Raw genomic sequence first — 22,829 nt, 5'->3', positions numbered from 1 at the left:
CCAAGCCTCACCATGGAGTAACCTATTATCTCCACTTTCTCCTTAAAAAACAAAAACAAAAATAAAACAAAAAAAAAACAAACAAAAAACCAACCAAAATGTTCTCACTGTGTTGCCCAGGCTGGTCTTGAACTCCTGGCCTCAATTCTGCTTCAGCCTCCCAGTGTGCTGGGTACAGGCATGAGCTATCATGCCTAGCGTCTGCCACTTTCTTTACTGTTAATAGGATCCATGAATACTATAGTGAAAACCACAAGAAAGAAGAAAAACAACAAACTGGTTAAAAATAAGCGCAAAATTACCTAACTGAATAAAATTCACTGCTCTATCATAATAGACTCTGTGTGTCTTAAAAATGAAATCAGATTTCCAAATATTCAAAAGAACTTACAAATTCTATCAAACTTACAGATATGTTTATTGGACTACTTCCCCTTGTTAGACTGAGAGAAATAGGAATCATTTATCCAAATTCTTCACATCACATTGATTAATGAATGCTTTCATTTATCTAACCATTATCTATCCAGTGAGGCTGTGAGCAAGTCACAATGTTAGGCTCAGGATGGGGGTTGGGGAGAGAATTGCTCAGAAACTTTACAGTCTGATGGATGCTAGTGATTTCTTAGGATCTTGATTATGATGTTATCAAAATCTATCTACATTTTTAAAGAATTCCATATCACCTAAGGGACCTCAGGAAACCAAAGGCATGCATACTATGGATCCTCCATATTTTCTAATTCTTTTATTCCTTTGGAAAAAGCTGTCTATAGAGAAAGATCTTATTTATTACTGGTTAATTTCAAAAAGGTTTTGAGGTAGCAGCAAAGTGTCTCCAGCTACAAGCTGAAAAAAGGAGAACAGCACAAGTGCAGTTAAAAAAAAAACAAAAAAAAAACCCAAAACAACAACAACAAAAAAAAACTTCTACATAACCAGACAATGTACCAAGGCTACATCTGTCCCTGGAAAAAACTCAGTATTCCTGTAGGAAATCACCCTGCCATTCGAAAGCTTTGTTAAATATAGTCAGGCAGCAAAGCCTAGGCATTAAATCAGTAGGGCTGGTTTGTTGATTATTAATGGATTAAATTCAGGAAGACATCGTGTCCTCTAGGAAGGCCCCATCTACCCCTTGCCTATGTATCACCGTACTTTTTAATGCAGGCTTTATCTATATTGGGAAAAATTGCTCCCAGTTACCACTTCCCTGGTACCTTAGTGGTGCTGAGAAAAGCTCCCTGCATGGAGGAGCAAGGTAACACCCTACCATGTGATGCAGCATCGGTGGGGTGGGGTAGGTGAGGAGAACCACTTTGGGGGCTATTTTTGGGACTCATCAAGGACAAAACAGATCCTTTGCAGGTCAAGAAAAATAAATAAATGGTGTTGGGGATGGGAAAAGAGAGACACATGAAGAAACATTAGAAGGATTCTCTGATTTTATTTGAATGCATGTTTTCTTATTGCTTCTAAATCCAGAATGAGTTTTTGTAGGCTAGCTGGCTCTTCAGTTCTCCAGTAATGAAAGTGAGATGGAATACTAGCCAGTTTAGTTAATCGTTGATTTTAATGAATATTCATTGTGCACCTGCTGTGTGCCAGGCTGGGAAACAGCGGTGAACAAGCCAAGAAGGTCCTCTTCTGGGGTGGGGTGGGAGGATAAACATTCCAATAGCCAGCATCCTGATCATCTCGATAGGCCCTTGACTGATGTATTCAACATTTTATTTGTTGGTGTGTTCTTGGCCTCCCATCCACATACTCTACTTATATAGGACATGACAATAGGCCACTTATTCTCAACTCCCTGGACACTTAGTCTCAGCCATGTTGTACTTGCTCTTCTTAATCATCCTCATGGTCTCGCTTTCTGTCTCATTCACTCCTATGTATTGTCTGCAACAGAAGCACAATGAGCAGTTTTTAGGATTTAACCAAGATCTGAGGCCTGAGGTTCTAACCCTGGCCTTTTCATTTTCATAGACTTCCTGGCTCAACCATACCCCTTACTTTGCCCAAGCTTTGCTATAAGCCCTCAGCTCTTATACATGCCTCTCCCAGCGTTGACTTGTATATACACTCTCCTGCACCTGCTGTCACAACTGACCAATAGGTGACTTGCAGCACATGTACCCATGCTGAGAAATGTCAATGTCTGACTTCCTCTTTGCCTGCAAGCCTTGGTGGGAGTGATGCCCATCTACCATGCTCCAAAAAATCTCAGCCCTATTGAAATTATTCTCATGTGAACAACTGTCCTTTTTAAAAACCAGAGTAATAAGTTATTAGATACTTGGATCTAAACACCTTAGGAATGGTGAAGTTGTAGAAGACAAAGCCCCTAACCCCTATACTTGGGCATGTACTAGCTGGAACAAGTTTGAGATTGTACCTTGAGTTGGAACATTTGTGAAGCACTGCCCTGTCACAACTCTAATTTGTTATTACCACCTGCAGATACTGTTTAGGCATCATATATTACTCTAATAATTACTACTACCTGCATATAAGGTCATTTTACCCTAAGGTAAAAGTAAATAGTTGACAATGATTGATGAGCAATCCTGGGTAGTGTTCTTTAAGAGATAAGACCAGAGTGGCAAAGATTTCCTGCCTAGCAACCCCTCCCTTTTATTAACAGGTATTGTGACTTGTCTTGGGTTTCACTTCCTACTCCCTTCCTTCTATTCCTCACTCAATAATTTAGGACATTTACCAGTCTGCAAGAGAGTTTGAAGGGGAAACACTATCCTAAAGGGCTATAAATGAAATCAAAGGCATGGTCTCTGGGGAGCTTCTCTATGTCAAAGAGAATCAGAACCTCTGGGTACTTTGATCTACTGGGAAGATCAGACAGATTCATGAAGTAGGCAAAAAGTCATGTAAAGCCACATAACAAACAAATGCAAATTGAAACTAAACCCCCAGTATGACTATAAATTCTGGAGAGACTTGAAATAGAGATGTAATACATAGATGACAGTAAAAGAAGGCTTGCTGGAAACAGAATCCTCTCAAGATGGTGGGTATGGTGCCTCTTGGCAGTCTGCACCAGCACAGCTGCCAGAAAAGAGGAAATCTGGCCAGGGATGCTACGAAAAAAAAAAATCCAATGTCTGTGACAAGCTGTCAGACAGTCATTAGCATTCCCCTGACTGCAGAGGAGCTCAAATTTGAAGGTCTCGCCTGATCAAACACATTTTCTGAGTAATGAAGTATTGAGCCAATCCTTGGAATAAAAAGCCTGTAAGTCTCCTTGGAAATACACTGCCATTTGGAACACGTTCATCTCCTGCTTGTGGGCATATCCCCTCTGGATCCGTTTGCTTTCTAAATTTCAGCTATTAAAATGGAAAGAAATGATTCGCTGTATCTAAGGTGGAACTAACATCTGATCCATGTTCGGTCTTCCAAACAGGGTAATAAAGGTGTTGGTAGTTCTGATGTAATAAATAGTACTTAAGTTGACCTAATAAATTTCTGAATAAGAAACGATTGTAATTGTAAAATGGGTAGTTTAAATAGGATTGATCATTTTTTCCTGTTGATAAATTTACCTACTGATATATTATGCATATGTTTTAAATACATTTGCTTTTTATTCAAAGAACAGAAATACCACTTTTTTCCACTTGTCCAAATTTTAGAAAGCTTATTCGTATCGCATATTAATGTTAACAAATATATACTCAGATTTCCTAAAGGAAGTCACTGGAAAAATGTCTGAAGTCTATACTTGTTGCACTATCAAAAATAAACACTAAGTTGACCTAAGGTAAGTTGCATCTATGAAACAGCATGATTCAAGGATGAGAACACCTGGGCTGCTGCCCATTCTTAGATTCTCAGGAGTCAGTATTAATTCTCCATAACTCATCTTGGGTGTATATCCTTAGGAGTTGCTTGGATAACAAAGAGTTTTTTAAGAAACCTGCTGAGTGAACAGCATTGTTGGAGGTGTTAGTTCCTTATTCAGCTAATAACTTGGCTTCTAAGGGGTTACACCCAAACCCCAAGAGCTGTAAGAAGAATTGAATTAGTGGCTATAAGACTGTGATTGCTGGGGTGTGTATATCCTTGGACTTAAAGTCATAGAGGATTATAACATAGCAGTTCCTCCCCAAACAGATGTAAGTTCCTGAAAACACCCAGTGAAGTACTATTTAAGGCTGAAGAACTGAAAACCATACACAAAGAAATAGAAAGCACTTGGCAGACTCAGTTTATAAGTAAATTTTAAATCTCTTATATTTTAAGGTTTACTAAAATACAACAACAAAGACAGAACCCCAAATAGAAATTATGTTAATATTATTTTACATAAATAAGTGATTTATAGTTAATTTCCATTTTTCATTCTTTTGCTGGAAATTTAACTGGAAATCCCTGCATCATTTCAGTAAGAGGTATCTAGTTTCATTTTTAAAATGTCGTGGCTCAAGGCTTTCATCAGAAATCGTGTGTCATCCCCCTTTCAGCTCCTTCTGTCCTTAGTCATGCTGTTTTCTTCATCGTGGCTGCAAGATAGCTACCGCATCTGTCAGCATCAGGAGCACTCACCAGGCAGGAATTAGGAGAAAGAGCAGAGGGGAATAGCAACATGCTTTTCTTTCTGAGGCTTTGTCCCCTGCTATGGAAGGAAAGCCTCTAGAACCCTATTCACCTGCATCTCATTGGTGTCACATCTGCCCCTTAGCCAAAGCGGGGGCATCTAGGAACTTAAATATTTTGAACTGATCAAATTTCTGCCCTAAACAAATAAGTATTTTGTTATTTCAGAAGAAAAGGAAAAAGGAATCCCATAGATAACTAGCCATATTTGCTGCAAATCTTTTTCTGAATTTGTAACTCAGGTTGTTGACACCCATCATCTACTTCCCAGCATCCCAGTTCTTCAGTACTTCTCTTTGCTCATATATCCTCACATGCTTTGGTTCTTAGGCCTTAGGTTATTTTACACTATCTTCTTTTATCTTTTCAGTATTCCATTACACATATCTCTATTCCTTTCCTGCCAACTTTCTCTGCTTCCTTTTGTCTATGACTAATTTGTTGTTTTTCTCTTTTTTTCTAAGTACCCTGGATAGGAGCTGCTGTTAATGTAAAATTCTTTTGTTAACCAAAAACATATGCAGAAATAAATTCATGTATACCCATTAGATATTTTATATCTAGTAAGTTTTATATCCATAAAATTTGTGTGAGTTTCCTAGGAGTTCCTCCCAAGGGGGTGGCACTCAGATAGGTCTTTGGTTATGGATGGAGAGCCATGAGCTCAGGTGACCCAGGCGACTGGGCCAAAGAGGCAGAGTCCTTGTGGAAAACAGGAAGGTCTAAGTGTAGGGTCTCTGAGACTGGCAGGAGCCGAGGCAGTGTGGAGATTGGAAAAGGGTTGTATGAGGGACTTGTCTTTGCAGCATTAGTAAACATGCTGCAGTACTTTGATTTCTTGATAAAATTGTGAAAAAAAGTATATGCATCCAATACGGAATCTACTTTAAGCGCTTGTTGGAAGTAAGAAGGGGTGGGTGGCTGAGATACTGAAGTGAACAGCCAGACTGACCTAGACACAATGAGAAATGGAAGCATCAAGTCAGCAGAAGAGAGCCTCCCAGACATCTGCACAGCACGAGCAGTGTGGGAGAACTCCAGATGTCTTTGTTCCCAAGAAGCAAGCTCAGACACCCCACTGGACCCCTTGGGACCTGGGGATGAAACTGTGTGAGACAGACTTTCTTCTCGAGAGAAGCAGACATCTGGTAGAAAAGCTGCCTTTGAATCTAGACAATCTTTCTAATTGCTCAACTCTAACCAATGCACACTTCAACAAAATGCTATACATGTAAGGATTTTCCACACTACCTACTTTTATGAAAATGAATCTGGTGCCCATTGGAATGTGAGAAGATATAATAACTGGACAACAACAAGGACAGTAAGGAGGGAGGAAGGCTGAGATGTCGGGTACAGGCCCCAACGTTTTTGAGCTAGACTAATTGCCAATGAAGAAGGAAAAGGAGCTGCCATTGACAAATGGATGTACAGGACTGCCAGCTGGAAGAACACTGGAGGGAAGGGATGACACTGAGCTAATGTATTGAATGTCAACATGCTGAGCCTTCAAGATCAAATAGCTCATGAGAAAATGCTTGCTTGAAATGATTCTATGTTCAACATGTGCTCTTACAATTTAGACAGAGTTACTACATTTGTTTTTTTTTTTTTATTATTATTATACTTTAAGTTGTAGGGTACATGTGCATAAGCGTGGGTTTGTTACATATGTATACTTGTGCCATGTTGGTCTGCTGCACCCATCAACTCGTCATTTTACATCAGGTATAACTCCCAGTAAATCCCTCCCCCCTCCCCCCCTCCCCATGATAGGCCCGGTGTGTGATGTTCCCCTTCCTGAGTCAGTGATCTGTGTTCAGTTTATTTTCTTGGGTGAAACATGGGTATTTGGGTTTCTGTGTGGTTTTAAGATGAGTAGGACTTGGCCATCCATGTGCTGCAAAGGGCATAGAAGCTCATCCTTTTATGGCCATAGTATTCCATGGTGTGTATGTGCCACATTTTCTTAATCAATCTGTCACTGATGGACATTTGGGTTGATTCAAGTCTTTGCTATTGTGAATAGTGCTGCAATAAACATCGTGTGCATGTGTCTTTATAGCAGCATAATCTATAATCCTTTGGGTATATCACAATGGGATGGCTGGGTCATATGGTACATCTAGTTCTAGATCCTTGAGGAATCGCCATACCAGTTTTCCATAATGGTTGAACTAGTTTACAATCCCACCAACAGTGTAAAAGTGTTCCTATTTCTCCACATCCTCTCCAGCACCTGTTGTTTCTGACTTTTTAATGATGTCCATTCTAACTGAATTGTGAGATGGTATCTCATTGTGGTTTTTGATTTGCATTTCTCTGATGGCCAGTGATGATGAGCATTTTTTTCCTTATGTCTGTTGGCTGTATGAATGTCTTCTTTTTGAGAAATGTCTGTTTCATATCCTTTGCCCACTTTTTGATGGGGTTGTTTGTTTTTCTTGTAAATTTGTTTGGAGTTCTTTGTAAGGTTCTGGATATTAGCCCTTTGTCAGATGAGTAGATTGCAAAATGTTCTCCCATTCTGTAGGTTGCCTATTCCTCTGATGGTGTTCTTTTGCTGTGCAGAAGCTCTTTAGTTTAATTAGATCTCATTTGTCAATTTTAGCTTTTGCTGCCGTTGCTTTTGGTGTTTTAGACATGAAGTCTTTGCCCATGCCCTATGTCCTGAATGGTACTACTGGGTTTCCTCACAGGTTTTATGAATTATTAGGTCCTAACATTTAAGTCTCTAATCCATCTTGAATTAATTTTCATTATAAGGAGTAAGGAAAGGATCAGTTTCAGCTTTATAGCATGGCTGCTTAATTTTCTAGCACCATTTATTAAATGGGAATCCTTTCCCCATTTCTTATTTCTCTCCAGGTTTGTCAAAGATCAGATGGCTGTAGATGTGTGGTATTATTTCTAGGACTCTGTTCCTGTTCCATTTAGTCCTATATCTGTTTGGGTACCAATTACCATGCTGTTTTGGTTACTGTAGCAGGTATAGTTTACGAGAGTCAGGTAAGCATTGATGCCTCCAGCTTTGTTCTTTTTGACTGCGGTTGTCTTGGAGATGCAGGCTCTTTTTGGTTCCATGGAACTTTAAAGCAGTTTTCCATTCTGTGAAGAAACTCAAGTGGTAGCATGATGGGATGGCATTGAATCTATAAATTACATGGGCAGTATGGCCATTTTCACGATATTGATTCTTCCTATCCAGGCATGGTATGTTCTTCCATTTGTTTGTCCTCTTTTATTTCACTGAGCAGTGGTTTGTAGTTCTCCTTGAAGGTCCTTTACATCCCTTGTAAGTTGGATTCCTAGGTATTTGATTCTCTCTTTGAAGCAATTGTGAATGGAAGTTCATTCATGATTTTGGCTCTGTTTGTCTGTTATTGGTGTATAAGAATGCTTGTGATTTTGCACATTAATTTTGTATCCTGAGACTTTGCTGAAGTTGCCCATCAGCTTAAGAGGAGATTTTGGGCTGAGACAATGGGGTTTTCTAAATATACAATCATGTCATCTGCCAAACAGGGACAATTTGACTTCAACCCCTGGCACTTACTAACTGAATACCCTGATTTCTTTCTGCCTAATTGCCCTAGCCAGAACTTCCAATACTATATTATTTGAATGGGAGTGGTGAGAGGGCATCCCTGTCTTGTGCCAGTTTTTCAAGGAATTTTTCCAGTTTTGCCCATTCAGTATGATATTGGCTGTGGGTTTTGTCATAAATAGCTCTTATTATTTTTGAGTCTACGTTCCATCAATACCGAATTTATTGGCGTTTTAGCATGAAGGGCTGTTGAATTTTGTCAAAGCCTTTCTGCATCAGTAGAGATAATCATGTGGTTCTTGTCTTTGGTTCTGTTTATATGCTGGATTATGTTTATTGATTTCGCAGAATGTTGAACCAGCCTTGCATCCAGGGATGAAGCCCGCGTTCATGGTGGATAAGCTTTTGATGTGTTGTTGAATCGGTTTGCCAGTATTTTTGTGAGGATTTTTGCATCGATGTTCATCAGGGATATTAGTCCTAAAATTCTCTTTTTTTGTTGTGTCTCTACCCGGAGCTTTGGTATCAGGATGATGTTGGCCTCACCAAAATGAGTTAGGGAGGATTCCCTCTTTTTTTTCTAATGATTGGAATAGTTTCAGAAGGAATGGTACCAACTCCTCCCTTATACCTCTGGTAGAATTCAGCTGTGATCCATCTGGTCCTGGACTTTTTTTTTTGGTTGGTAGGCTATTAATTATTGCCTCAATTTCAAGAGCCTACTATTGGTCTATTCAGGATTCAACTTCTTCCTGGTTTAGTCTTGGAAGAGTGTAAGTGTCCAGGAAATTATCCATTTCCTCTAGGTTTCCAGTTTATTTCGCGTGAGGTGTTTATAATTCTCTGATGGTAGTTTGTATTTCTGTGGGGTCGGTGGTGATATCCCTTTATCATTTTTAATTCGTCGGTTGATTCTTCTCTCTCTTCTTCTTTATTAGTCTTGCTAGTGGTCTGTCAATTTTGTTGATCTTTCCAAAACCAACTCCTGGATTCATTGATTTTTGGAGGGTTTTGTGTCTCTATCTCCTTCAGTTCTGCTCTGATCATAGTTATTTCTTGCCTTCTGCTAGCTTTGGAATGTGTTTGCTCTTTGCTTCTCTAGTTCTTTTAATTGCGATGTTAGAGTGTCAATTTTTGATCTTTCCTGCTTTCTCTTGTGGGCATTTAGTGCTATAAATTTCCCTCTACACTGCTTTAAATGTGTCCCAGAGATTCTGGTATGTTGTATCTTTGTTCTCATTGGTTCCAAGAACATCTTTATTTCTGCCTTCATTTTAGATTTATGTACCAGTAGTCATTCAGGGAGCAGGTTGTTCAGTTTCCATGTAGTTGGCGGTTTTGATTGGGTTTCTTAGTCCTGAGTTCTAGTTTGATTGCACTGTGATCTGAGAGACAGTTTGTTATAATTTCTGTTCTTGTACATTTGCTGAGGAGTGCTTTACTTCCAATTATATGGTCAATTTGGAGTAAGTGCGATGTGTGGTGCTGAGAAGAATGTATATTCTGTTGATTTGGGTGGAGAGTTCCTATAGATGTCTATTGGGTCTGCTTGCTGCAGAGATGAGTTCAATTCCTGGATATCCTTGTTCACTTTCTGTCTTGTTGGTCTGTCTAATGTTGACAGTGGGTGTTAAAGTCTCCCATTATTATTGTATGGAGTCTAAGTCTCTTTGTAAGTCTCTAAGGACTTGCTTTATGAATCTGGGTGCTCCTGTATTGGGTGCATATATATTTAGGATAGTTAGCTCTTCCTGTTGAATTGATCCCATGACCATTATGTAATGGCCTTCTTTGTCTCTTTTAGTCTTTGATGGTTTTAAAGTCTGTTTTATCAGAGACTAGGATTGCAACCCCTGCTTTTTGTTCTCCATTTGCTTGTTAAATCTTCCCTCCATCCCTTTATTTTGAGCCTATGTATGTCTCTGTGTGTGAGATGGGTCTCCCTGAATACAACAGACTGATGGGTCTTGACTCTTTATCCAGTTTGCCAGTCTGTGTCTTTCATTGGAGCATTTAGTCCATTTACATTTAAGGTTAAGATTGTTATGTGTGAACTTGATCCTGTGTCATTATGATATTAACTGGTTATTTTGCTCGTTAGTTGATGCAGTTTCTTCCTGCCTCGATGGTCTTTACATTTTGGCATGTTTTGCAATGGCTGGTACGGTTGTTCCTTTCCATGTTGAGTACTTCCTTCAGGGTCTCTTGTAAGGCAGGCCTGGTGGTGACAAAATCTCTAAGCATTGCTTATCTGTAAAGTTTTATTTCTCCTTCACTTATGAAACTTAGTTTGGCTGGATGTGAAATTCTGGGTTTAAAAATTCTTTTCTTTAAGAATGTTGAATAGTGGCCCCCCACTCTCTTCTGGCTTGTAGAGTTTCTGCCAGAGATCTGCTGTGAGTCTGATGGAAGCCTTGTGGGTAACCCGACCTTTTCTCTCTCTGGCTGCCCTTAAGATTTTTCCCTTCATTTTCAACTTTGGTGAATCTGGCAATTATGTGTCTTGGAGTTGCTCTTCTCGAGGAGTATCTTTGTGGCGTTCTCTGTATTTCCTGGATTTGAATGACTACATTTGTTTTACATCGACAGTGATTATACAGTGCCCTAGCTTTTCCAGTTGCTTCGTAACACATATAGTTTATCAAAACCTACAAGACATGGTTTAAAATGAGAGGTAAATGAAAGCTTGCATTAAGTTTTGGTTACATTTAGATCAGGGCAGTGGGCTTTGTGTTGAGTTGCTGCTATAGGAACGGAACTTAAGTACCAGATCTTTGGAAAGCTGTGCTGAGTTTGAATTTTGAACTCTGGTGTTAATCATATGGCAATTGCATCATTTTTTTTTCTCAAACTAGAGCTAGACTGATTGCCAATGAAGAAGGAAAAGGAGCTGCCATTGACAAATGGATGTACAGGACTGCCAGCTGGAAGAACACTGGAGGGAAGGGATGACACTGAGCTAATGTATTGAATGTTGACATGATGAGCATCATGTAAGCATCACGGACATAATGATGAGAGGATATACTTTTTAACTAATTATAATTATAGAGTGAAAACACAACTAGAGTTTATTATAACCCTGAATTAATAACAACACATTAAAGTTATTGCCATATAAAAATAATATATACTCCTTTAGCTTTTGTTCCAAGATATTCAAGAAATAAGGACATTTCCCTTGGAAATAACTATATTCATGTCAACATCAATTTCTAGTCCTTATTTTGATGTGTAAAAGTGAGAAAAATCTAAAATCACATAATCTTCACTGCTCTCTTTGCCATTTGTAGAAAATGCTAGTCAAGTTCTCAGAAATTCCTAAGCCTTTCTTGTTAAAATATATTCACTGAGTTGTAATTAAGCAAAAACAATTTATATAGAAGACAATCATGGATAGAATTGAAATTTTTGAAAACCAGTATCCTTCGTTTTTGCTTTTTTCTACATGAAATGTCTAGTGGAAAAAAATCCATAAAAATGAGTCACTCAATTGTTGCAAAGTATGTTGTCATATCAGTTGCAATGGTCATTTTTTTCATTTGGTTAAAACAGTTTCTCTAAGAAAAGGAAAATTATTTCAATGTGCTTTATCCCCCACTAAAATCTTCTTATAAGAGCAAATAATTTCTCTCTGGTCACACCATGTTCTTATTAGATCAATGTTTAGATGAATTAGTTGTGTTCATTTTCATGTTTCAATATAGCTACTTCATATGTTAGGTAAAGGATAAACTTTCTATTTTTTAAAATTGTCAACTATGGCATTATTTGGTTGTAAATAAGCAGACTTTTATGGCTTTCAAAAGCAAATATAATAGTTACAAATTTAACTTATACCACAATTGAGATATGCTCCTTTATTTTTATCTATAAATGTTGTGAACTTCTCTCTGAAATCTCTAGTAGTGGGGGGAAAAATCTCTAACTTTTAGCCCTATCTGGGTGAAATCTTAGTTCCAATTAGTAAGTAATCTCTTCAGATAATATTCAGCTCTTGGAGAAAAGACAGAAAAAGAGCCTTCCACATTGTTGATCTTGAGTATCCCCACTGATTCTTCCCTAAGATAGCTTCTGTGGAGCTGGGGGGACAGGTGTGGTTTTTTATGCATCTTCTGGGTGGTGGACCTAATCCACCTGGTTGGTACTCGCCCAGCTGGCACCTGTGGCTGAATTCTGTGGCTGCTGCAGCATGCAGAGTGTCCATGAAGTCCCTGCCTGCAGGCTGTGGATTATCTTCATGCTCCCCTCTATTCTCCACACAAGCCTTAGCATTCTTTACATTCTTCCAGACCTCTTCTTCAATGCTGATGGTTGGGAATCATTAACGCAGTCCCTGAGAAGAAATCATTCTTTCTTTGCTCTTCATTTGGTTAGAGCTTGGACTCATCTGGGATAGGGTGGGGGTGGGAAGACTTTGTGGCCACTCAGTCATCTCATCTCTCCTTGACTGATTCAGCCCCGTCCTGGTTCCTCGAGGGCTACAGACACTTCTAATGCTGGCCCTGGTGACCCACTCTATAATGCTCTCTACAGGGCACCCCACTGCCACTATAACAATCCCCACTGGGCTACTCCCCACCAGGGACTCAGCAGCTGCAGGATCTTATATAAATACCACAGAGCCACATGGGGCAACCACAATCTTATCCTGACCTACTGTACTGCCAAGTGACATGGATTCTCTCTGAGTGGTGCAGAACAGCCTATGAGGCCGTCCCCCCCAGTCCCAAGGGTAGAACTAGGACAAGAGCAGCCCTACCCATCCCTAATTCTGCATTTTCCTCAGTCCTCTAAGCTGGGTAGGGTGGGGGTGGGGTAAGGTGGGTGGTGCTTGGAACACACATCATCTCTGTACTTGGCTTTCCTAGTTCTTCTTTTCCATTCTGCTTCCTTCTTCCACCATCCTTCAGGGAAAAAAATGGGTGGGTTGTCTATTTTGTAATGTCATATCTTCTGCCATGTAGCAGCAGGTCTTGAAGCTTTGCTGTCATAGGGAGCAAAGGTTTCTCCTCTAGCCCACAGGAGAATTCCATAAGCTGGATTCTCCAGGCTCAGACTGTGTTATGTTAAAGAGGAGACAGAGTATTTGGGAAATCTCTCAAGGAAATAATCTGACTTGAAAGTTGTTTTTTTTTTTTTCCCTGCATAATCTTATTTTTTAATGCCAGAATCGGAAAAATATAGTATTTTTGCATTCTTTCTTTCTTCAATTAGATGGGCACCCAAGACAACTTAAGGGAAGACTACCCTCTCAGAAGGATGAAAGAGAGAAGTGCTTCAGTAATTTTCATAACTTTATCTAGCTGCAAAATAAACATGTTGCAGTGGGGAGCCACCTAATTTCTATATGGAAATGGATGTGCCAGCTTACCAATTCCTTTAAAAAAAAATCATGAAGAGGCAAAGTTTTGGCTCTTTCTCTTGGTGGAGTTTTTGTTACCTTATAAAGAAGACCGAACATTGTTTGTTTTTGCAGGTAAACTTCTTGCAGCAAGTGCACAATAGTGCATTATACAAATAGCTACTCATTTTTATTTATTTTTATTTTATTTTGTATTCTAGGCAGCAAAGCTCGATGTTTTACCAAGCATAGCAGGAGGTACCCTCAGTAAGAATTGATCCACACACATGAAGTATTAGCTAAGGTTTCAAAAAGAAATCTTATGAGATTGGACACATTGATTCCTTTCGTAGTTAACTGAAGCAGTTCACAAGAGAAGAATTCATATATGCTCTCTCCCTTAGATACTGCAAAAATAACAACAGCTGACTACAGCCATTAATATCACTTGGCGCATCAAGCAGAATACCTAAAGGGGAATAGGTTTTGCATTCTCTATAACTTGCTTCTAGATATCCTGGTTTTTCACTTAAATTTTAAAACAGATCTCATAATTAAATAACATGCTGAAGCTTGTTTGATACATCCCCTTTCAATGCAATTAAAGAAAAAATGTCAGTGCCACCAAGTTCACCAGTCACAGGGGCCACTTTTGCTAGGCATATGAATTTTCCACTTGATCAGATGTTGGTATCCAGAGTTTTTCAAGTCTCACAAACTCACATGTCCTCAATGCTTGGCTATGATCAAATCCCTCCCTGTGTGTTCATGATAACAAGTATATCTTCTCACATGAAAAATTTAATGGGCCAGGCGCGGTGGCTCACACCTGTAATCCCAGCACTTTGGGAGGGCAAGGCAGGTGGATCACGAGGCCAGGAGTTCAAGACCAGCCTGACCAATATGGTGAAACCCCGTCTCTACTAAAAATACAAAAATCAGCCGGGCGTGGTGCTGCGTGCCTGTAATCCCAGCTACTCAGGAGGCTGAGGCAGTAGAATCACTTGCACCCGGGAGGCGGAGGTTGCAGTAAGCAAAGATTGCGCCACTGCACTCCAGCCTGGGTGACAGAGCGAGGCTCCGTCTCAAAAAAAAATTTTTTTTTTAATACCAGAGTTTCAATGTTTGAAGTAGTAAGGTGCATAGTTCATTCGCACTGCAGTTGGTACGTTCCATCCCTACTTGCCAATGTAAGAGTGAAGCTGGAAACACCACAGGAGTTATTGGGGAATAAGAGGCCGTCAGTCCCCACAGTGTGAGGAGCCTTCTGGGATCTTGCAGTTGCCATTGATTGAACACCCCCTCATATGTTCAAAGCCATGTGCTGTAGGCTATGGACAGCCCTGCATGAAGCACACAGCTGGGTTTCCCCATCAAGGAGCAAAGAAGCCCCCAGTTCTCTGAGACTCATCATCTATTTAGTGTGAGAAATAAAACAAAACTTGGGGTCGGGAAATAGAATAATGCTATATTTTCCCATAAATTCTTCCAAAAGTGAATTGTCAATTGCAACTCAGCAGGAAAAATGTCAGTATTAGTGTTGGGCAAGAGACCAATTCAGATTCAATAAAAATCTTCAATTCATTATAAGACATTTCCTCTAAGGAAATAACTAGTCCTTTTCATGTTGGAACAGTTACAGAAACTGAGTTCTGACTCCTTTGTTTTGTTTTTTAGTTTATAAAAATTTTGCCTTAAGCAACACCTGTTTAGTGAATCTGGAAAAACCAGTCTTTTATTTATTTATATATTTAATGAAATGCCGATTCTTTTTGCAAAACATTAAACCGGGGTATGAAGATAAAAGGGTAAAACAAAACAAACAAACAAAAAACCATGTTCTCTGATGCATTGTCATAGTGAATGCATATTAAATCTCTCTATATTAGTGACTGTACAGTATATAATATGTAATATCAGTTACACATCTCCATCTGAAGGAAATTAAATCCTAATAATACAACAGGAACCCACAAAGTTCACTTTTTCCTTTTAAATGGCAGAATGTTGTTTGTTGAGAGTAAATAGCTACGTCTCTGTTCCATTTAGTCTTCATAGAACAGATGTGTCTGAGGCTGGTTTTAAAGAAGAGTGTATCAAGCATTGTTGGGAATAAACTTGGGGAAAAGTGCACAGGAATAAATTTGGAGAGAGCTGCTTCACCCTGTGACCTTTACAGAAGTATGTCACTGTTCTGTGGTTTGGGTTTTGTCTGAGAAAATGAGCTAGCGATATATCCCAGGTGTCTCACAAGACACACATTCCTAAAGTATAAGGGGCCTTCTGTGATCTTGTAGTTGACATTGGTTGAATACTCCCTATGTTCAAAGCATTGTGCTGCAGGCTATGGGTAGGCCAATGAACAAAAGGGACGCAGCTACTCTCTTTAGGGAGCCCACACACAACTTTCCATGCATGGAATCACTTCCAAAATGAGAACTATCAGAGATGACTTAGGGTTATGGTGAAGGTAAAAGACACACTAAATGGGAAATCTGGAAGCTTCTTTAGACAAACCGATTGTGTCTCTCTATATATCTAGATTATTAAAGTGTGTTCTGATACAGAGTTAACATATTTCTGAAAAGTTGTGTAAATTGGTTGTGGTGAGCATTTTCAGAAACCCCTGACCTCCCATATCATACTTTGTTCTTTGAAATTAATGTGAAAAATGAACACTATCTTGGCTTTCCTTTCTTTCTCTCATTTCTCCCCATATACCTATTATTTCTGATTTATTTGTAAAATAAATATGTGCTTTAAAGATTGGGGTTTTTTTTTTTTTCCTTAACAAAAAGCTTGTAGACATGTTTTCTTCAGGTTATTTTCTTAGTTATTATTTTCTGCTATGTCTAATACCAACATTGCCACAGGGAGTATGTAAAAAGGGAGGAATGCGGGTGTTTTTCTATTTGTTTTTAGTACCATAGAGTGGAAAAAACATGGACCAGTTAGAAGCAGCTTCATCACTATCTGTGTAGGTGACCTTAGAATGCGGGTGACTTAGACTTCAGTGCGCAAAGAATTGGATTGTTGTTAATGCAAATAACCCAGTCCTCAACACCAGAAATTCTTTCTTGCGTTTAAAAGTAGTCCTGTACATAGTTAGAAACGCTTTTAGCTGCCAGTAGTAAAACAGTAAATAATAATATCTCACATAATAAATCTCTTAATAATGGTTCTAGGGTTGATGCACCTCAACAATGTCATCAGGGTCCCCGGTTCTTTCTTTTTGTCCTACCTTCTCAACATTATAGCGTTTCACCCAGTCATCTCAACTTATGGCCAGAGATAACTGCTGCTCCCAGTGACACAGTCTCTCACATGCTCAAGGAATGGCACCAGACAGCTCTCCTGTGTACTTTTATCTTTTTTCAGAAGCAAAAGCTTTCTCAAGAACTCCCCACTCCTGGTGGAGTCTCCTTATATGTTTTTGGCTGATTCTAGCTGCAAAGAGATGGAAATGTATTAGGGTTCTTCAGAGAAACAGTAGGATGCAGATATATATAATGAAAATAAGATTTAATATGATAAATTGGCCATGCAGTTATGAAGGTTAAGAAGTAAGTCCCACAATCTGCCATCTGCAGAAAGCTGGTGGTGGTGTTACCAGAAAGGGGTCCTGATCCAGACCCCAAGAGTGTTCTTGGATCTCCCACAAGAAAGAATTTGAGGCAAGTCCATAGAGTAAAGTGAAAGCAAGTTTATTAAAGTCAAGAAATAAAGAACGGCTACTCCATAGGCAGCGCTGCTGCAAGGGCTGCTCAGCTCTTTATACTTATTGTTACTTCTTGATTATATGCTAAACAAGGGATGGATTATTCATGAGTTTTCCAGGAAAGGGGTGGGCAATTCCCAGAACTGAGGGTTCCTCCCCTTTTTAGACAATATAGGGTAAATTCCTGACATTGCCATGGCATCTATAAACTGTCATGTCCCTGGTAGGAGTGTCTTTTAGCATGCTAATGCATTATAATTAGCGTAAAATGAGCAGTGAGGATAACCAGAGGCCACTCTCGTCGCCATCTTGGTATGGGTGGGTTTTGCCCAGTTTCTTTACTGCGACCTGTTTTATCAGCAAGATCTTTATGACCTGTATCTTGTGCCCACCTCTTATCTTATCCTGTGACTTAGAATGCCTAACCTCCTGGGAATGCAGCCCAGCAGGTCTCAGCCTTATTTTACCTAGCCCCTATGCAAGATGGAGTCACTCTCGTTCAAATGCCTCTGACAGTGTAATTCAGTCCAAGTCCAAAGGATTGAGAACCAGGGGAGTTGATGGTGCCAATCCCAGTCTAAGGACTAGAGATGATGAGATGACCCAGGTCAAGAGATGAGGCAGGAAAAAGAGGGCAAATTCCTCCTTCCTCCACCTTTTGTTCTATTGAGACCCTCAATAGATTAGATGATGCCTACCCATGTCGGGGAGGACAATCTACTGAGTCTGTTGATTCAAATCCTAGTGTTATTTGGGAACACTCTCATAGACACACTTGGAAATAATGTTTAATCTGGGAATCCCATGGCCAGTCAAGTTGCTCCATGAAATTAACCTTCACAGGATGGTATTGGGAAAGAGAAATGTGATAACATGACTAGAGCTGAAAATTGAGACAACCATGGTTTTTGTACCCTTTGGCCAGGCATGTGGCCATCTGAGCACACCTGAGGTCCTGTTGTAAGTGAGGTAGTAGAGGATGGCTGTTAGGGACACAATATCAGTGGCTACCACCACCCTGTGGGCATCTGATGCTGGTGTCCATTAACGACACTTTAAACCATTGGTTGCCAAACATCTGGGTTTTATCAGAATCATCCAGGAGCTTTCATAAGTGCAAGAGGTCTGGGCCTCCCTGATTCAGTGGGTCAGGGTTGAGGCCTCAGCATCATGACTTTCTAAAAGCTCATTAGCTTAAAAACAAAACAAAGCAAAGCAAACCTCAGATGATTCGGTGATTCTGGTGCACAGCTAGGATTGAGAACTTACTGGACCAATCATTTCATTTCTCCGAATAGCAGTTAGAAGCCCATGGAGATAACATTGGGATAATAGTAGTGTTTGTCACAGAGGGCAAGTGTGAGGTATAAATGGTTTGGTATACATAAAGTTGAAGCTCAAGCCAGCACATAATAGTTTTGGATCTCAGTCTGCCTTCCCCTTATGCCAGATGCCAGATGGTTTTAGAGGCAGATTCCAGTTTCTTCCAAAGAAAGTGTTTTTCAAAAATAGTGACAAGTAGACTTGTTTGTCTTGGCTACTGTACTAGTTCCCTATTGCTGCAGCAACAAATTACCACAAACTTAGCAGCTTAAAACGACACCAGTTTATCATCTCACACTTTTGTAGGTTACAACTCCAGGCAGGATAGGTTGGGTTCTATACTCAGAGTCTCACAAGCCAAAATTGAAGTATTGTCGGGCTTTTCCGTGGAGGCTTGAGTAAGAATCCACTTCCAAGCTCATTGAGAATATTGGCAGAATTCCATCCTTGTGGTTTGAAGACTGAAGTCCCTGTTTTCTTGCTGGATGTCAGCTGGGGTCCTCTCTCTGCTCCTAGAGGCCATCCACATTGCTTCTCATGTGGTCCCCTCGATCTTCAAAGCAGCAACTCTTTAACTTCCTCTTCTGCCCCTCTTTGGAAAAGCTAATTTTACAGGCTTATGTGATTACACTAGGCCCATGCAAGCACACTCCTTATTCTAAGGTTAATTGTACCTTATAACATAATCATGGAAGTGATATCTCAATCTTCACAGGTTCTGAGGATGAGGATGGGACATCCCTGAGGGCATTTTCAGAAATTCTGCCTACCATAGCTGTTTGTCCACTTCCCTGTTCAGCACCCTTTTCCCCCAGTGGCTCTCATTCAGCCTTCAATCTTATCAGCTGGTAATTACCAATCTCCAGGTGAAGTATTAGCACATATCATGTCTTTCACTGCAGCTCCATGTATGTATAATCATATCCTATGTTGGGCAAAAACCAAGGCGCAGGAATGATGGCAATTTCACTTGCTGCATTTGTGGGTCCCATGGACATAGAGGAATAGCAGGCTGACCTGACCTTGAGAGGTTCGGGGCCTCAGGTATTCAAGCCTAGGATTTCAGTTAGACACAAAATGAAAAACAGCAAGAGGAGATGGGTGAGTGACACTGACAGGTAAGCACTTCTGGAGTTCAGAAGTTGTCATGAATAAAGATGATTTCAGAGCAGATAGGTCTGGGAAATCTTTCCACGGCCACTCCAATCACACTGCACTGGCAGCCACCCACTTCCCTCCTTCCTAAGCTCAATTCTCCTTTTCACAGAAGCCCAGATTGGTTCTGGCAGATCTGAAATTACTGTTTTGGAGCAAGGAATACCTTGTAGTTGTCCAGAGAATTTTTTGGCAGTTCTTAGGCCAATATTATTTTAGTCTGCTTTTCAATCTTCAAATTGGAATTGTTTAAATATTGAAAATCAAGCCAGGCACACTGGCTTATGCCTGTAAACCCAGCATTTTGGGAGGCTGAGGCAGGAGGATTGTTTGTGCTCAGGAGTTTGAGACTTGCCTGGGCAACATAGGAGACCTCGAGTCTACAAAAAATTTTTTTAAAATGCTGGGCATGGTGGCACATGCTTGTGGTCCCAGCTGCTCAGGAGGCTGAGGTGGGAGAATCTCTTGAGCCCAGGAGTTTGAGACTGTCATGACCCATGATTATGCCACTGCACTGCAGCCTGGGTGACACAGTGAGACCCTGTCTCAAAATAGAATTAGAAAAAAGAAAAACAACCAAACAAAAATCAAAGCACAAAGAAATCTACTGGAAATGGGAGAGTCTGGGATAATCTTGAAAAACCAAAATGAAAAAAATTACAGGTTTGAAGACAGAAGCTGTAGATGAGCTTCATGGTCACTTTTTTTAAAAACTGTCATTCTATAGGGAACACTGTGGTATGTGGGCCAGTCCCCACTTCAAGTTTGAGGCACCCATTCTTCAGCTGCTGGGAGTGTTGGCAGCTGATGACCCTCAGCTGAGGTCTTAGGGAATTAAGAGGAGTTGGAGAGAGCCATCTTGTCCAAGGTCATGGCTCCTCCCTCCTACCTTGTCCAAGGTCAGTCCTCCTCCAATGACTGGTAAATATTGGGGTAGCAAGGACAGACTCAAGTAGAACAAGACTGAAGGGCTATCCTGGCTGCACAGTTTCCCTGAGGAACTGGCTTAGGCCTTTGCTAGGACTGCTTAATGGTCCAGCTTCTCCCTCTACCCAATTCTGCTCCCTCCATTTCCCCATAGGCGTCAATGTCAAAGGTACTACGGGGTATCCAATCTTTTGGCTTCCCTGGGCCACAATGGAACAACTGTCTTGGGCCACACATAAAATACACTAACACTAACGATAGCTGATGAGCTTAAAAAAAGAATTTTTTTTAAGAAAGTTGACAAATTTGTGTTGGGCCACATTCAAAGCTGTCCTGGGCCACATGCAGCCCACAGGCTGTGGGTCGGACATACCTGGGTCCTACCACCTTCCTGTATGCTCATCTGTGGCTAGCAATAGAATTGAACAAGTCTCATCAACCTTGAGTATAGACTGTTTGCTAGAGGCCTTCAACACATGTGCCTGTTTGTGTCCATGCGCACATGTCTGTTTTCATGTTAAATTGGTAATAAATGGGCAAATGATCTAACAGTTTAAAATATGATTGGAAAGTAAATTGTTTCGATTTTAGAATCCCATCACAAGCTTCAATTTTTCTTTTTAAAGTTTCAGTTTCATCCCCGCAAAAAAAGTTCCAAAAGTGAACAATTGAAAGGTGAAAATTAAATTTCAGAGAGGCCTTAAGTATGTGAAATTCATTTTGTTCAATGATGCACTAGAGGTATCTGCATTTGAGCACAGTCGTGATGAGGGGTAGATTGTCAGCCATAGTTAGTTATCCAGGATATGGCATTTACAAAATAATGGCATTGTGTCAAAGTTCAAATGAATACCATTTAAGGATGCCTCACTATCTTTGGAAAAATGGCTCAAGGAAATTATTCCTCACAAATCCATCTTAGTTCTCCTGAGTGGTTGGTTGGAGTAGTGGGGAATGTGGCCTGGAGAGGTAGCTCTGATGAAGTGCTATTCCTCAGGTTGTAACTGGGCCCTTCTGTAGAGCAGCAGGTGCCCTGACTCACTGACCTCCAGTGGGGATCTTTTAAAGTGTTAATTTGACTGAAACTGACATGCTGATGCTAAGCTAGTATTAGAAAACTTCCCAAGAGAAAAATATATAGTATGTAAGAATAGGACAAGGTGGAATCAGTCTGGATATTAAGACACGTGAGATTCACATATGTAAGTATCCACTTGTTTCATGTCCCAAGATATCCAATTCTATAGATATTTTCTAGGTCTTCTGATACCTTTGGTTTTCATGGCAGTTGGGATAGTTTGAAAAGAGCACTCCTTAACTCAACCTTAAACAGTTTAGGGCATCAGGTGCTCTTGAATGTGGTGGGAAACTAATAAAGCCAGTTGTGTATGAGAGGTGAGTGGAAGGTTCTGGTTTCCTGTGATATTACATCTTGGGTAAAATGTATCTTGGACCTTTGTAAAAATCAACAAATTGGCCACAAGATTAAAAATTATGACTCAGGAGTCGTGAACCCAGAGGTTACAAGATTACTAACCTCCGCAATTGCTCCTATAGATAACATTACTATTGTAAAACCTAAGATTGGTGCTTGAGATATTTTTTAGACCCTGCATTCTGATGGATCAGCTGGCACCACCCAGACTGGTAAACTGACTCATCTGGTCTTACGGCCCCTACCCAGGAACTAACTCATGTCTGCCAAACTGTCTTTAAAAAACCCTAGCCTCCAAATTTTGGGGGAGGCTGATTTAAATAATAATAAAATTCTGGTCTCCTATTTAACTGGCTCTATGCATATTAAAATCTTTCTCTATTGCACTTTCCTGTCTTTAAAAATTGGCTGTATCTGGGCAGCAGGCAAGATGAACTGGTTACAATCTCATTTGATTCTTTAAGGATAATCCTTTGCTAAACTCTCTGCAGAGACTTCTTTACCTCACTATGATGTTGGTCAGCAGACGGTCGGTGGGGTTCTTAGATTTTCAGTTGTGTATTGCCACCATGTGGGGCAGCACAGATTTTATGGCTTCCATAAGGTGTAACAGATTCATTCATCCTATTCAAAAGGCTACTGACATATTCCTGCCAAAGATAGAATTCAACCAAAAATAAGCAGAAAATGTAACTGAATACCAAAAAAATAAGACAATAGACCTAGACCAATAGGGGATCTTGATAATATGACTATCCAACAT

The 22,829-nt window shown here is 40.1% G+C and overlaps 1 protein-coding gene and 1 long non-coding RNA gene across 4 annotated transcripts in view; one reads left to right on the top strand and one right to left on the bottom strand.

Moving 5' to 3' along the window:
* The window catches only part of LOC103883060, a 35,704-nt gene extending 22,183 nt beyond the window's left edge, over positions 1-13,521 (top strand). Inside the window, exons 2-3 of the long non-coding RNA XR_004183220.1 lie at positions 11,020-11,157; positions 13,382-13,521. This is a non-coding gene — a long non-coding RNA (uncharacterized LOC103883060). The remainder of the gene's footprint in view (positions 1-11,019; positions 11,158-13,381) is intronic.
* The window catches only part of C1GALT1 (core 1 synthase, glycoprotein-N-acetylgalactosamine 3-beta-galactosyltransferase 1), a 119,122-nt gene continuing 97,712 nt past the window's right edge, over positions 1,420-22,829 (bottom strand). The window contains exons 4-5 of one of the 3 annotated variants that reach the window (XR_004183215.1): positions 16,750-16,955; positions 1,423-1,902 (exon numbers count right to left, since the gene is read on the bottom strand). The gene's annotated coding sequence lies outside the window, so the exon portion shown is untranslated. Of the gene's footprint in view, positions 1,903-16,749; positions 16,956-22,829 lie in introns of all 3 variants that reach the window. The other 2 variants (XR_004183216.1, XM_031665295.1) reach the window with 2 other exon arrangements.

The sequence above is a fragment of the Papio anubis genome, chromosome 4, assembly GCF_008728515.1.
Source record: "Papio anubis isolate 15944 chromosome 4, Panubis1.0, whole genome shotgun sequence".
Taxonomy (NCBI): domain Eukaryota; kingdom Metazoa; phylum Chordata; class Mammalia; order Primates; family Cercopithecidae; genus Papio; species Papio anubis.
This window is presented reverse-complemented; position numbering and strand designations above follow the sequence as displayed.